Raw genomic sequence first — 12,998 nt, forward strand, 5'->3', positions numbered from 1 at the left:
CATCTATGTCATCACTTGTCACAAAAGCCTTGTCTTCTTTCAGGGCATATTATAGAGCAACACAATAGAAATCATCTGAGAAGCTGGGGAACCCAGACAGCAGTACTGCAGAAAGAGTGTCTTTGTTAATATGGCCACAAAATATCTAAATGCCCTGTAACTAGATGAAAAGGTGCATTCACAGACACCCCCCTTAACTCCAAATTCCACAACATTCTGCTAGAACTGACAAGTATTTCTGCCTGAGGACTGGTATCAAAGTTGAATTTGAAATATGTTAAGTCACATCTGTGGTCTCCTGGAGCCTTCAGGTGCTGGGTGGAAGGTCTGGAGCCTGAGCGAGTGGATGCAGGCCTTCCCGTCTCCTCAGCTCTCTGCCTCTGCCTCCGCCTCCCTCCATCCTCAGCCCTTCCTGGCTCCGCGGGACATCAAAGCTGCTCCCTAGACCATACAAAGCCATTACTGGAAAAGCCACATAAATGCTGCAGCTCTTTGCTGACTGGGGCTGGGAGTGGTGCCAGGCCAGAGATTTCGGAAGGGAGCCCTTCCAAATGCTGGATTAAGCCTCTGGAGCAGATGTTGCCTGTGGCTCGCCAGCATTCAGAGAGCTGGGCGGCCAGCAGGCTTGGACTGGGCTTTGGATAGCCCGCAGAACTCTCGAACAAAGACCTGGACACACTGCACTGATGGAGAGGCCGAGCGAGGGTCAGCTGTCAGGGGCCCCTGGGGAGCCCGCTGGGTGCCCGAGAGACTGAAATTGCAGTGAGTCATTTTAGATGGAAAGAAAAGGGCACAGAACAAGTGTTCCTGTGAACATTTCCCTGACACCTCGCCCACTCGACACTCAATGGATAGTCTTCCCTCCCCCAGCTCTGTGCTCAGCTGCCCCATTTTAAACATGGGAACAACTTAATGCCTGAAATTTGCAAAGGAGTCGGGCTTTGGGGAAAAAACCCAAAACGATAGAACTAACCTAGGCACCAAATCCAAAAACCACGCTTTTGTACACAAAGCCCAGCAGCTGAGACAGCCCAGCAGCTCACCCCCTTTCGGATTAGGTGTCTTGAGGGACCAGAGAGGTGTGCCAGCTGGAGGACAGGTCTTGCCATGGGCAAGTTCCCGTGCCTGTCATACCACCACTGCCAGAGTGTAGCACTGGGTCGCTGAGTCAGGGCAAAGAAGAGAGCAAATCAGGGGGTTTGAAAAAGACCCCTGGGGCGCCTGGGTGGCTCAGTTGGTTAAGCATGTGCCTTAGGCTCAAATCATGATCCTGGGGTCCTGAGATCGAGCCTCACATGTGGCTTCCTGCTCAACGAGGAGCCTGCTTCTCCTGCCTCTGCTCCCCCGTCCCCAACTCATGCTCTCTCTCCCTCTCTCTCAAATAAATAAATAAATAAAATCTTAAAAAAAAAAAAAGGGAGAAAATACATGGTGAAAGCTGCCCTTTACTGATTTTGCTGAAGGGCAGCATCGGAGCAGAGACACGTCCTCCCACAGTGTTGGAAAGGAATGCTGGATTTGCAGTCGGGCAGACCCGGGTTTGAATCCTGGCTCTGACGCCTATCAGCTGGGGGGCTCTGAGCTAGTGCCCTGACTTCTGAGCCCCTGTTTCCCATCACTAAAGCTGGCTAATAATCCCTGCCTCACAGGGTTGTCCTGAATGTGAATCCACTCTTTTCCCAGGAACTTGTGCACACATGTAATTTATCAGAAGCCACAGTCACAGCCCCGGAGTCATCCCTGACAATGCGTGTCTGGGGCCAGGATGTTCCATCAGTGAAGCAAATTCTCTGCTGTCATTGCTCATCTCAGCTCAAGACCAGGGCTTGTTCTTGGGCGGTTACTTCAGAAGTTGGGCGACATTCCCTGCAAGCTGTTGAGAGGCTGGAGGCTTGGATTTCACTGAAGCCTTCAAAAGGTATCTGCATTTTGAGGCCAGTCTCCTTTTTGTCGTGTTTTTTTTTCCCATTTGTTCTTAGTTTTTGGGAGAAGCTTTCATCTTTCTAGCTGCTCTGAAATTAATCTTTCTCTGGAAGTATTTCTTACCACCGAGGAAGATCTGGGCCTGCCCCAGACAAATTTGCAAAGGGGGCAGAGAAGGGAGAGGAGGAAAAACATTGGAGCGGGAGCAGCAAAGAGAGAGAGTGCAGGGAGTACACTTAGCAGTGATAGGAGGGGGCCCTGAAGTCGGAGGGTAGACTCCCTAAGAAACTGTGGGCACCAGCAGTCCCCTGGGATCTGCTCTCTCCAGGCACCCCTGTCCCCACCAGGGTGCACAACAGCCTGCCCCCATGGAACTGGAGCCATGCCGAGGGAGGCCTATGTTGATTCTAAACTCAGTGCCACACCACAATTGCCCTCAGAATCTTCTAGCTCAGCTCCCCTTTCCATTTGCCTTTCTGCTGCCTCTGAGAGGCCCAGGGATTCTCCTGGTAAATTGTTCTCACTAAGCCCCATCTCTTGCACTGCCTGTCACTACCCCATGCAGGGCCAGCTTCTTGGGGGTACCACTGTGTGATTGAACAACAACCTGTGCTCAGAAGGACCCTGACTTGATTTAATGCTTTTCTTCTGTCTCAATCTTAAAATTCTTAATAATTTTATCTTCAAAATAGGTAAGTGTTTTGTAAGTCAAATCCAGTGGTTCAATGGAGCATGCATGAGGTAAGGTATCTGGTGACAACACATAGCAGGGCAGACAGTGGGCCTCGTGGCCCTGCTCACGCAAATACTGTCCTGGGACAGTCTGGAACACCATTGGGCCCTGAGGTGGCCAGGCCAGCCCTGTGCCCAGACTGGTGGCAGTGACAGCAGCAGCAGTAATAACTGCAGGAGGAAGAAGGAGCTCTACCACAGGGCAAGGACCCGGGTGGGTGGCCCGTTTGCATCCCTGTAGCCCATCCTTGCAGCATAGATACTAATATTAACTCCAGGATCTGAGCTCCTGGACAAGGGTTGCTGGCATCCAGCCAGTCAACTTTGTCAGTAAATTATTACAAAATTAGAGCACATACATAGACATTGCAATAGAGCCTATCAGCAAGTTGTTAGAATTCGTCAAGGAGTTTAGAATTTACAATTTTGAAAATTGCTGCAAAATTGCAGAGCAAAGATTCACAGACCTAGAAAGAGAAATAAGATTTAAAGGTCGTCCCATTAACTGGAGAACACTATATTTGCATGAAGCTTCAGCTAAACCAGTTATAAACAAGCAAGACAAGTTCAAAATTAATCTTTCCTTGTAATTGAAGAGACAATGAAAGGGCGCCTAAGTAGGTGATTTAAATTATACACAACAGACGAAGCCACTTTCGGTTTCTTGTATGACCTCCACAAGTTACAGGAAATGTTAGCGGGAACATTATGAAGCCATTGTGCAAACTTACATTTAAGATCAAATTCAGACCTGCATGAAACTGATTTGTATCAAGAATTAAATCTGCTTAGAAAAAATGTTCCCTAAGAATTGTCAGCTCTAAATGCACTGAATTTTATATTTTGAGATAATATATCAGAAATGCCATCTAGTGTTGTCACAACCCATAAAATACTCTTAACAGCTTCAGTAATGGTTACATAAGCAGAAGATTCTTTCTCAGAATTAAAAATTATTGAAAATTATTTGCGATCTTGCGTTTGCCAAGAGCAACTAACATCATTCTCAACTACAGTGATTGAAAATAAAGTTTCTAAAATTATACATTTTGATGACCTAATAAATGATTTTACAGAAAAGCAAGCCAGAAAATTCTTAGGATTATTCTAGATCAAACATTAATAAAGTATTATTATTTACAGCATAATAACACCCCAAATAATGTTTTATGATTTGCGAGTTTATGTTGTTATATGTAATATATCACTGTTATCACTATTAGTTTAAAAGTGATAAAGTATTTCTAAAGGCAAAAGCTTTGTGGTTTAGTGCTTTTGGCAGCACTTTTTCCGTGCTCTTTGTTCAAGAGCACCCATATTTTTATTTTGCACTGGGCCTCACAAATTACATGGTCTGCTCTGCCTCAGCACTTGAAGCTTCTCTATATTCCAGTTAACCCCATAAACATATAAACTGTTACATTTTAAGAGTTCTTGTAGATTCTAGAGCAGTGGATCTCAACTGAGGTCAATTCTCCCAGGAGACACATGCAATATCTGGAGGCATTTTTGTTGCTGTTGTCATGGTTAGGGGGCTACTCCTCTCATCCAGTGGGTAGAGGTTAGGGATCCTGCCCAATATCCTACAATGTACAGGACAGTCCTCCATGACAAGGAATTATCTGGTCCAAAATATAAATAATGCCACCGCTGAGAAAGCATAAACTGGAATCTCCAGGTATGGTTCTAGACCAACAGAGTAAGCAGCCCTGGTGGGTTGTTTGAAATGTAGGCTCTCGGGTTCTCATCCCAGACCCATAAATTGGAATCTGTATCTTAACAAGATCCTCAGGCAATCCATGTGCCTGGGAGTCCCCTCCTGCTGCCTTCCTGCACAATTTCCCATCTTTGAACTTTATATAAATAGAATCATATGGTGTATACTTTTTTGTGTCTAGGTTCTTTCAATCAGAATCATATTTGTGAGATTCGTCAATGTCGTCAATGTCCTGTGTGAATTGGAACTTTGTTCTTTCTTGCGGCTGCGTGGTATTCCACTGTACAGCTTTAATACCATGTATTTATCCGTTCTACTGTAAGTGGACTTTGGAGTTGTTTCTAGCTTTTTGCTGTTGTGCATAAGGTGCTGTGAACATTCATGTTGATGTCTTTTGGTGCACATGTGTATGCATCTAGTTTTTACAGTTATATGTGTAGGCAGATTATGTTATCCGTGATTTTCATTTCCTGGGAGTAAGGGGGTGCTATATAACACTGCTATCCAAAGGAGGCATAGGTTCTGAGGGAGTAATTGAAACCCTCTTGTTTGAAGCAGGTGCTTCTGTCCATATTCCATTTGTTCTACACGGATTGTCCTGTACCCGGTGGTAGGGAGCTCTGGGTGGAGTGGGGGGGATGTTTTGCTTTGTGGAGGAAGAGAATCTTGTCATGAGGTTACAAAAAGCAGAAGCCTGCATTCTCACTCCCATCACTAGAGGTCAGGCATTCACAAAGGACTTGGGATTGGCGTCCCCTTCTTCCAGATGGGCTTCTTTTCAGATTCCTGCCCCTTCTTCTCCCTTGGTAACTGGAGGTCCAGCTCTACCAGGGGAAATTTAAAAAAGAAAGAAAGAAAAAAGAAATATTCATAGTGCATGTCAGTGGAGGCAGATGGAATGACACACTGGGGTCTGGCTGTCTCCTTGAGGTACCCCACATGCTCCCTCCCCTCCCCCTCCCTACTGGCTTTGCCGGTAAGTGTGTACTAGCCCTGGGCCACCTACGTTGGATTCTGTATTCCCACACGGTGGTTTCTGCAGATACAGGGCTGGTAAATGTTTAACAACTTGTTCTAGGAGTGGGGTCTGATTTGTAGCAGTTGCTAATTTGTGTGATGTAAAAAAACTCTTAACTATGTCTGATTTCAAGCTACCGATGAGGTGTTATTGAACGTGGAGTTGGGAAGAGATGCTAAGTAGCATAATATACAGCATTCCCATCATACATATATAATAGTTGTAAATAAATTTGGAAACATTATTGGATGAAGATAAATACAGTAAAATAATTGGGAAGTGGTAAGTTTTGAGTATTTATTACTTAAAATATAATTAATTTAATTTTTTAAAGATTTTACTTATTTATTCATGAGGCAGAGACACAGGCAGAGGGAGAAGCAGGCTCCATGCAGGGAGCCTGACGTGGGACTTGATCCCAGGTCTCCAGGATCAGGCCCTGGGCTGCAGGCGACACTAAACCGCTGAGCCACCCAGGCTCCCCAATTTATTTAATTTTACATATATAATTTAATTTTGAATAAAGCCCATGTTTAACAGCCAGCTCACAAAAACCCTGGCAATTTTATAGTTGGTTCTTAAGGATAGTATGAGCAGGTTCCAGCACTGCAGGTAACCCACAGTGGTACCCCTTTAAAAATCACATTTGTCTTTTGCAGTGCAAATTGTGATTGTACTTCCTAAGAGGTAGGCAGGCCTTTGATACTTAGTAACTATGGCCTTGACCTTATCTTTACCTGTCTGCACCTCAGGTTCCTAATCTGTAAAATGGAGATAATAGTATTAATACCTACTTTACAGGTTTTCTGCAAGGATGACATGAAATCATGTATGTAAAGCCATTAGCATAGTGCCATTCACATTCTGATGTGAATTGGCTGCCAGTGACCGCCAGAACTTCCCAGCCCAGCCTCTGCCTCTTCAGACACTCTGATGGAGGGGATCCCTCCATTTCTCCATCCCCCTGCAGCTCAGAGCTAGCAGAACCAATCCACCATTAAGTCACCTGAAAATGAACTGCCAGGGAAGCCTCGTGGAAGAAAGTCATCAAAGGAATGCAGTGTCAAATGACCAGAAGCCATGTGGGTGGAGTTTGTGTCTGCAAAGGCTCAGGCCGGGATCCCTGGGTGGCGCAGCGGTTTGGCGCCTGCCTTTGGCCCAGGGCGCGATCCTGGAGACCCAGGATGGAATCCCACATCGGGCTCCCGGTGCATGGAGCCTGCTTCTCCCTCTGCCTGTGTCTCTGCCTCTCTCTCTCTCTCTGTAACTATCATAAATAAAAAAAAAAAAAAAATTAAAAAAAAAAAACAAAAAAAAAAAACAAAGGCTCAGGCCTTGAGCTGCCCCCAGTGCCTTCCTTCTTCCCAGCTAGTTGACACCATCAGCCACTGCCCAGCCCTGGGGCAAAGGGCAGAAAGTAGAACAGGGAAACAGAGTGACTGGAACCTGTTGAGGTGGGATCTGGACAGTTATCCTCTGAAGACAGAGGGAGTGGACGCTCTTTGCTACCTTGGCTTTTGCCTGAGTGTAAAACGGGGCCAACACTTTGATCCAGTTTACCTGGTCTGTGTCAGAGATAAAAATATCAAAGACTTGTCAGTGTTTCGGAAAAGCAGGACGGGTCACTGTCACTCTCTTATACTCATAGACGTACTTACTAAGTGGGCAGCATTAGGTACACGCTGAATCAGGTAAGTGTCCCTTTTTCCAGGGCAGGGAATCATAGTCTAAGTAGCCCTGCTTTGGCCTCTGACCTCTGCAAAGCCCCCTGACTAGTGGCCAACAGGGCCTGGGTCACCGAGCCTGGCTCTCACAGGTTCCTGACGTGTCAGAAGTCATAGGCTCCTGAATATCCGATGAATGGCGTGGGCCTGCATATTCAGATGACCAGCCACCTGAGTTCAGCATCTTCCTCCCTAGGGTGGTAACTGCCCCTCAATCCTGCTGGTTCAACCCTGCCTGGCCCACCCATCTTGAACTCTTTCTGTAGTGAAGATGGCTTGAATACATCTGGGGTCGGGTGGGTTTACTTATTTACTGTCACAGGGCTTTGAAGGCTGCCCAAGGAATCTTGAATCAAAACAAGAAACCCTGGGGCACCTGGGTGGATCAGTGGTTGAGCCTCTGCCTTCAGCTCAGATGGTGATCCCAGGGTCCTGAGATTGAGTCCTGCATCAGGTTCCCTGTAGGGAACCTACTTCTCCCTCTGCCTATGTCTCTGCCTCTCTCTTGTGTCTCTCATGAATAAATAAATAAAATCTTTAGAAACAAACAAACAAACAAAAAACAAGAAACCCATGGTCAGATAAGCTGGTAACCTGCTTCAGTGTCTCAATTTCATTATAGGTCAAAACAGGGGTTTAATAATGTCTCATTTTATGGGGATGTTGTGCAGATAACATGAGCTGGTATGCAAGAAAGCACTTTCAAAAAGATCAAGAAATATATAATAGCAATTTGTGTCATCATTTGTTATTTTTATTGGGGGTAGGAAGGGCCATATGATGTATTTGGAAAAGTATAACTTTTGGAACAAAAACAAGAATGAATTCTTGTTTTACAACATACATACTTTGTAGGGGTTTTTTGTTGTTGTTGTTTTTTTAAGATTTATTTATTTCAGAGGGAGTTGGGCAGAGGGAGAGGGAACTCAAGCAGACTTCACACTGAGTGTGGAGCCCAAAGCGAGGCTCTATCTCACAACCCCAAGATCAAGACCTGAGTGCAAACCAAGAGTTGGATGCTCAACCAACTGCGCCACTCAGGGGCCCCATTTAGTTTTTGATGTTACAAAATCTCTGTGAGGGGATCCCTGGGTGGCTCAGTGGTTTGGCACCTGTCTTTGGTCCAGGGCGCGATCCTGGAGACCCGGGATGGAGTCCCATGTCAGGCTCCCTGCATGGAGCCTGCTTCTCTTTCTGTCTGTGTCTCTGTCTCTCTATGTCTATAATGAATAAATAAATAAAATCTTAAAAAAAAATCTCTGTGAGACTTTCCTCATGTGTAAAATGGTGATAATGATACTTAATTTGGAGGATAGTTGTCAAAATTCGTGGCTACATGTATAAAGTTGTCTCTGCCAAGTACCAAGCACACAGTAGGTGTTCAATAAATAGTAGCTGTCATTCCTGCTGTTAAACATAACAATAGTAACACAGATACCAAGTACGAATTCCCAACCTTTTCTCTCCTTTACTTCCTGCCCTTTCAGTGGTGAAGTGGAAGCTACTAGTTAGATTCCTAGAATAGGGAGAAAGAAAACCATGCCCTCTGACTCATATCACAGGAGTGACCAACTTGTCTGTTTGCCAGGACTCTCCTAGTTTTAGCACCAGAGGTCCCAAGTCCCAGGGACTCCCTCAGCCCCAGACAAACTGTGATGATTGACTACTCAGCACGAACCTTGGTCCAACTCCAAGCCATCTTCAATACCTAGGCTTAGAGTATTAAGATTTGTATTGGAAATCTGGAAGGACCCAGGAATACCACCAGCTCTAAGAGCCAATATAAGTCCTTTTAGAACAGGTAGGGTCTAGATAAATAAATGAAAATAAAAAATTAGCCCTGGCCTTCAAAGCCATTATGATAGGTGTAAGATACAAAAAATTAATTCTGAAGACCATGTTATCATATGATTCTATTTATACAAAATGTCTGGAATGGGCAAATCTATGGAGAAAGAAAGTAGCTTATTGGTTGTGGGCAGGGGTGGAGGAGTGACTGCTAATGGGTATAGAGTTTCTTTTTGGGATCATGAAAATGTTGATTGTGGTAATGGTTGCACAACTCTGTAAATACACTAAAACCCATTGAACTATATACTTTAAATATATAATTATATGTTTAAATTGTGAATTGTATGGTATGTGCACTAGGTCTCAATAAAGCTGTCAAATTTAAAAAAAACAAAAATTTAAAACAATTTTTTAATTTAAAAAATGGTTCTTCCCACATTAAAATCTCAAAGTCCAAATTATTCGTAACCCTCATTTTAAGAATTATATTTTCAATGATATAAAAATGTTAACCTAGGCCAGGTAATAACAACCTAGTGTTGCAGACAAGAACCATAGCAGAATGAATGTAAACAGCCTTTTGCTCAGTTCTATAGGAGGCCAGTGGAATCTCAGGCAGCAGGGAAATGGGAGAGGAGAGGCTGGGGAGCCAGCATTTACAAAGGGAGAAAAGACTCACCCCTGATCCTGCAATATAAAGCAGGTGGAAATACAAGCTAAACTGAGGTTTATCCAAAATGCCACAGAAAGGAAGGAGAGCTCTGGAAAGTCTGCAAAGGGTAAGTGGGGAGGATGTTCCAGCACAGGGAAATATGGGCACAAACTCTGAGATGTGAAAGTATGTGGCATGTTACAGGTACGCAGGTAGTATGTGAGGTGTGTGGAAGGATGGAGAGGACTTGGGACAGGCCATGGAGCACTGGACACAGCCCTTGCTTGGGAGTTTGATTTGATTCTGTGGACACTGGGCAGGGGGTGGGGGGTGGGGCAGGGGAGGAATTTTAGGAAGTGAGTTACAGATCTACAAAGAGTCTCAGAAGCCATTTTACTGTGTGAGAGGCTGTGGGTCTTGCATGAGGTCACTGAGGTGGTTAGTGGTCAGACTGACTGCAGTACAAAGCCAGGAGCTCTGATGCTCAGCCTTATTTCATTACAGCCAAGTTCCCTTTGTACGTAATCTGCCCACCTTTTCTTCTCTCCACTTGTCTTCTCTGATTCTTCCCCCACCCTTTCCTTGTCTCCTTCCTGGGCCTTGGGCATGCCTGGGGTGTTCCTGCAGCCCACACAGGGTTTCTGAGCTCTGTAGCAGATCCAGGCAGACCCAATACTTGCTTTTCAACCCCCTGGTGGTCTGGGCAGCTGCAGCCCCAGTAGGGAGCTGAAATGAGCAGGAAGGAAGGGATGCCCAGCAGGAAGACAAGGAAGAAAGAAGGCAGAGCAAGGACAGACAAATGGAAAAGGTAGCTACAGCCACAGGTTTTGTGGGGCCCAGAGGGGTAGGAGTCTCTTGGGGATGGGTGCCTGTGCATGGGGTGGGGAGGGACATTCTGCTGGTCTGGCTTGAGCTACCTCAAGGACACGCCCTGTTAATTCACAGCATTTTCCCAGAGAACCTACTAGAACTAGGTTAGGTGAGAGGCCCTGAGGGGGAGTATCCTGTCCAAAGTGTATCTATCTGGGAGGAGGGGCCTGCCTGACCTAAGCTGCAGGAGGCTGAAGTCTGTGGGTCCAACCGCAAACTCCTGCACTGTTTCCCAAGTAGGAGCTCTGGCAACATTTATTTTTTTAATTTTTAAAAATATTTTATTTATTCATGAGAGACAGAAAGAGAGAGAGAGAGAGAGAGGCAGAGGGAGAAGCAGGCTCCATGCAGGGAGCCCAATGTGGGACTCAGTCCTGGGTCTCCAGGATCACACCCCGGGCTGAAGGCGGTGCTAAACCGCTGAGCCACCCGGGCTGCCCTCTGGCAACATTTATTGAGCACCTCTGAACAGGCACTGTACAAGGTCCAGGGGCACAAAGGTAAAAAGTCACCATCACTGCCATAAACGGGCCACAAGCCCTGTAAACACACAAACGGAGGACTTCCCTCCCGGGGCTGCAGTGAGATCACCAACAAACGATGTAGCAATACAGTGCACAAACTGTTCGCATAGTGCATGCTGGAAAACAGCCCAAAGAGGTAAGGCTCAGGATGGGAAATCAAGTTAGGAGTATGGCGTGGTCCTAGCCCCGACTCTGCCAGTCCTTGCTCTTAACTAGTTTTCGCAACCTTCAGATCCTTGGTGTGCTGAGATCGCAACACAGATCTCGGTGCTGAGAAATCACTTCGGAATGCTTCTTAAAATAGATCCCTGAGTCCCATCCCGGGTTTCCTGAATCAGAAGGGCTGGAGGCGGGATCCCGAGTCTGCATTTTTACACGCACCCACTCTCTCGGGGCAATTTCGAGCTTGGTAATCAACGCTACACCTTTTGGGAAGGACCCCTGAAGAGGGGGATGATGACCCGCGTCGGCCCTAGGTCGACTCAAGAGCTAATAAGGCAACGTGCATGAAAGCGCCCCGCGAAACGGAGAGCAAACCAATTATCTGCAAATAATAGTAATCCTATAACCTAAATAACATCCAAAGGAAGAGAAAATACACAAAATACTACTAGTGAAAGAGCTGGAGAGCGCACTGCAAACGCGGCGCAGGCCGAGGCGGTGCCACCCACCGCCCGCGAGCGGGTCAAGCGCGGTAGGCGTGACTGTCCCTTTAAGGAGTCCCCCCGCCCCCCCCGCCGGCCGCGCTCCGGGCTCGCCTCCCGCGGGGCGTGCGGCCGGGTCTGCGGCGCGTGCGTGCTGGCAGCCGTCGGCCGGCGGGGCCTCCCAGGGGGCGGTCCCCGCGGCGCGACGCCGGCGCTTGTTGCGTGCGCGCCTGGCCCCGCCCCCCGCCCGCCCCTTCCCCTCCCCCTCCGCGGTCCTCCCCCGCCCGCGCGGTACAGCTGGGCCAGTGACGCGGGAGCCGCCGCCGCCGCCGCCGCGTTCCATTCTCCTGAGCCGCCTCCTCCCGCAGCTCCGGCCCGCGCCAGCCAGACAAGGGCACGCAGGGCCTCGCCGAGAGCCGAGAGGGCTGCGGGCGCGCGCAGGCGGCGGAGCGGACCCCGGCGCGCGGACGCTTGGAGCCCCCTCGCGGAGGTCGCCGCGCCGTCCCCGGGTGAGTTGTCAGCGCACCGGGCCGGCATTGTGTCACCCGAGCGCCCGGCCGCCTGTCAGGGGCGCGGGGCAGGCCGGCCGCCCGGAGGCTCCCCGCTGTCACCGCGCCGGTGGCGCGCGGGGCCGGGAGGGCGGCCGGCGCGGCTGTGCGGAGGCCGCGGGAGGAGCGGCGGCGGCCGGGCTGCGGCCGGGAGCTGGGGGCGGCGGGCCGCCGGGGGGGGGGGGGGGGGCGGGGGGCCGCCCGGCCTCGCCCGCCGTGTGCAGGGTCGCGCTCCCGGCCGCGGCTCGCCGGAGAGAAGCTGCACGGAGGCCCCCTCTCTACCTCTTATTTCCTCCCGGCCGACCCCGGCGGCGGGCCCTGCGGGGCGGCGGTGGATTTTCCGAGGAAATCTGGGAGTCCGTGTGTGGGAGCGTCGGAGCTTGCTGGAGCCCTCCCCGCGCGCCTCGTCTGCTCTTTAACCCTAAAAAAAAAAAAAAAACTTTATTATCCGGGCTGAGACTCCCCGAAACCACTTCCTGTTTAGCTCTTTTTTTTTTTTTTCTACTCCTGGTTTTTAGGGACTCCAAAGAATAGTGTAGGTGTGACCCTCCCGCATAGTGTGGCTGCGGGCTGCTGAAGTGGAAAGTTACCTGTAACGAGATTAGCATGGGGTGGGGGTGGGGGTGGGGGACGGGGGGCCCAAGACGGAAAAGGCGTCAAAATCAAGGCTTTGGCTGTTAGGTGGAGGTCCATGCCTTGGCCAAGAGGCCTAATCCTGCAGCTCCCGCTGCTGTATGTGGTCTCGGGGGGCAGGCGACCCGCTGGGCTTTGTTGCCCTTGCTAACAGGGTTTGTGTGTGCTCTGTACCGAGGTGCAGTGAAACTACCTGCTTCACTTAGCTGCGGGCGTTTGCGC

At 48.6% G+C, this 12,998-nt stretch overlaps 1 protein-coding gene and 1 long non-coding RNA gene across 2 annotated transcripts in view; one reads left to right on the plus strand and one right to left on the minus strand.

Moving 5' to 3' along the window:
- Window positions 1–3,221: 3,221 nt before the first annotated feature.
- LOC118355568 (uncharacterized) lies at window positions 3,222–12,701 on the minus strand. Its single transcript, XR_004818284.2, has 2 exons — window positions 12,426–12,701; window positions 3,222–5,196 (listed from the first exon to the last, which is right to left on the minus strand). It is a non-coding gene; the product is annotated as an uncharacterized LOC118355568 (long non-coding RNA).
- The window catches only part of SUSD6 (sushi domain containing 6), a 97,883-nt gene continuing 96,781 nt past the window's right edge, over window positions 11,897–12,998 (plus strand). The window contains exon 1 of the mRNA XM_025444180.3: window positions 11,897–12,104. The gene's annotated coding sequence lies outside the window, so the exon portion shown is untranslated. The remainder of the gene's footprint in view (window positions 12,105–12,998) is intronic.

Source organism: Canis lupus, chromosome 8 (genome assembly GCF_003254725.2).
Source record: "Canis lupus dingo isolate Sandy chromosome 8, ASM325472v2, whole genome shotgun sequence".
In the NCBI taxonomy this organism is placed as follows: Eukaryota; Metazoa; Chordata; class Mammalia; order Carnivora; family Canidae; genus Canis; species Canis lupus.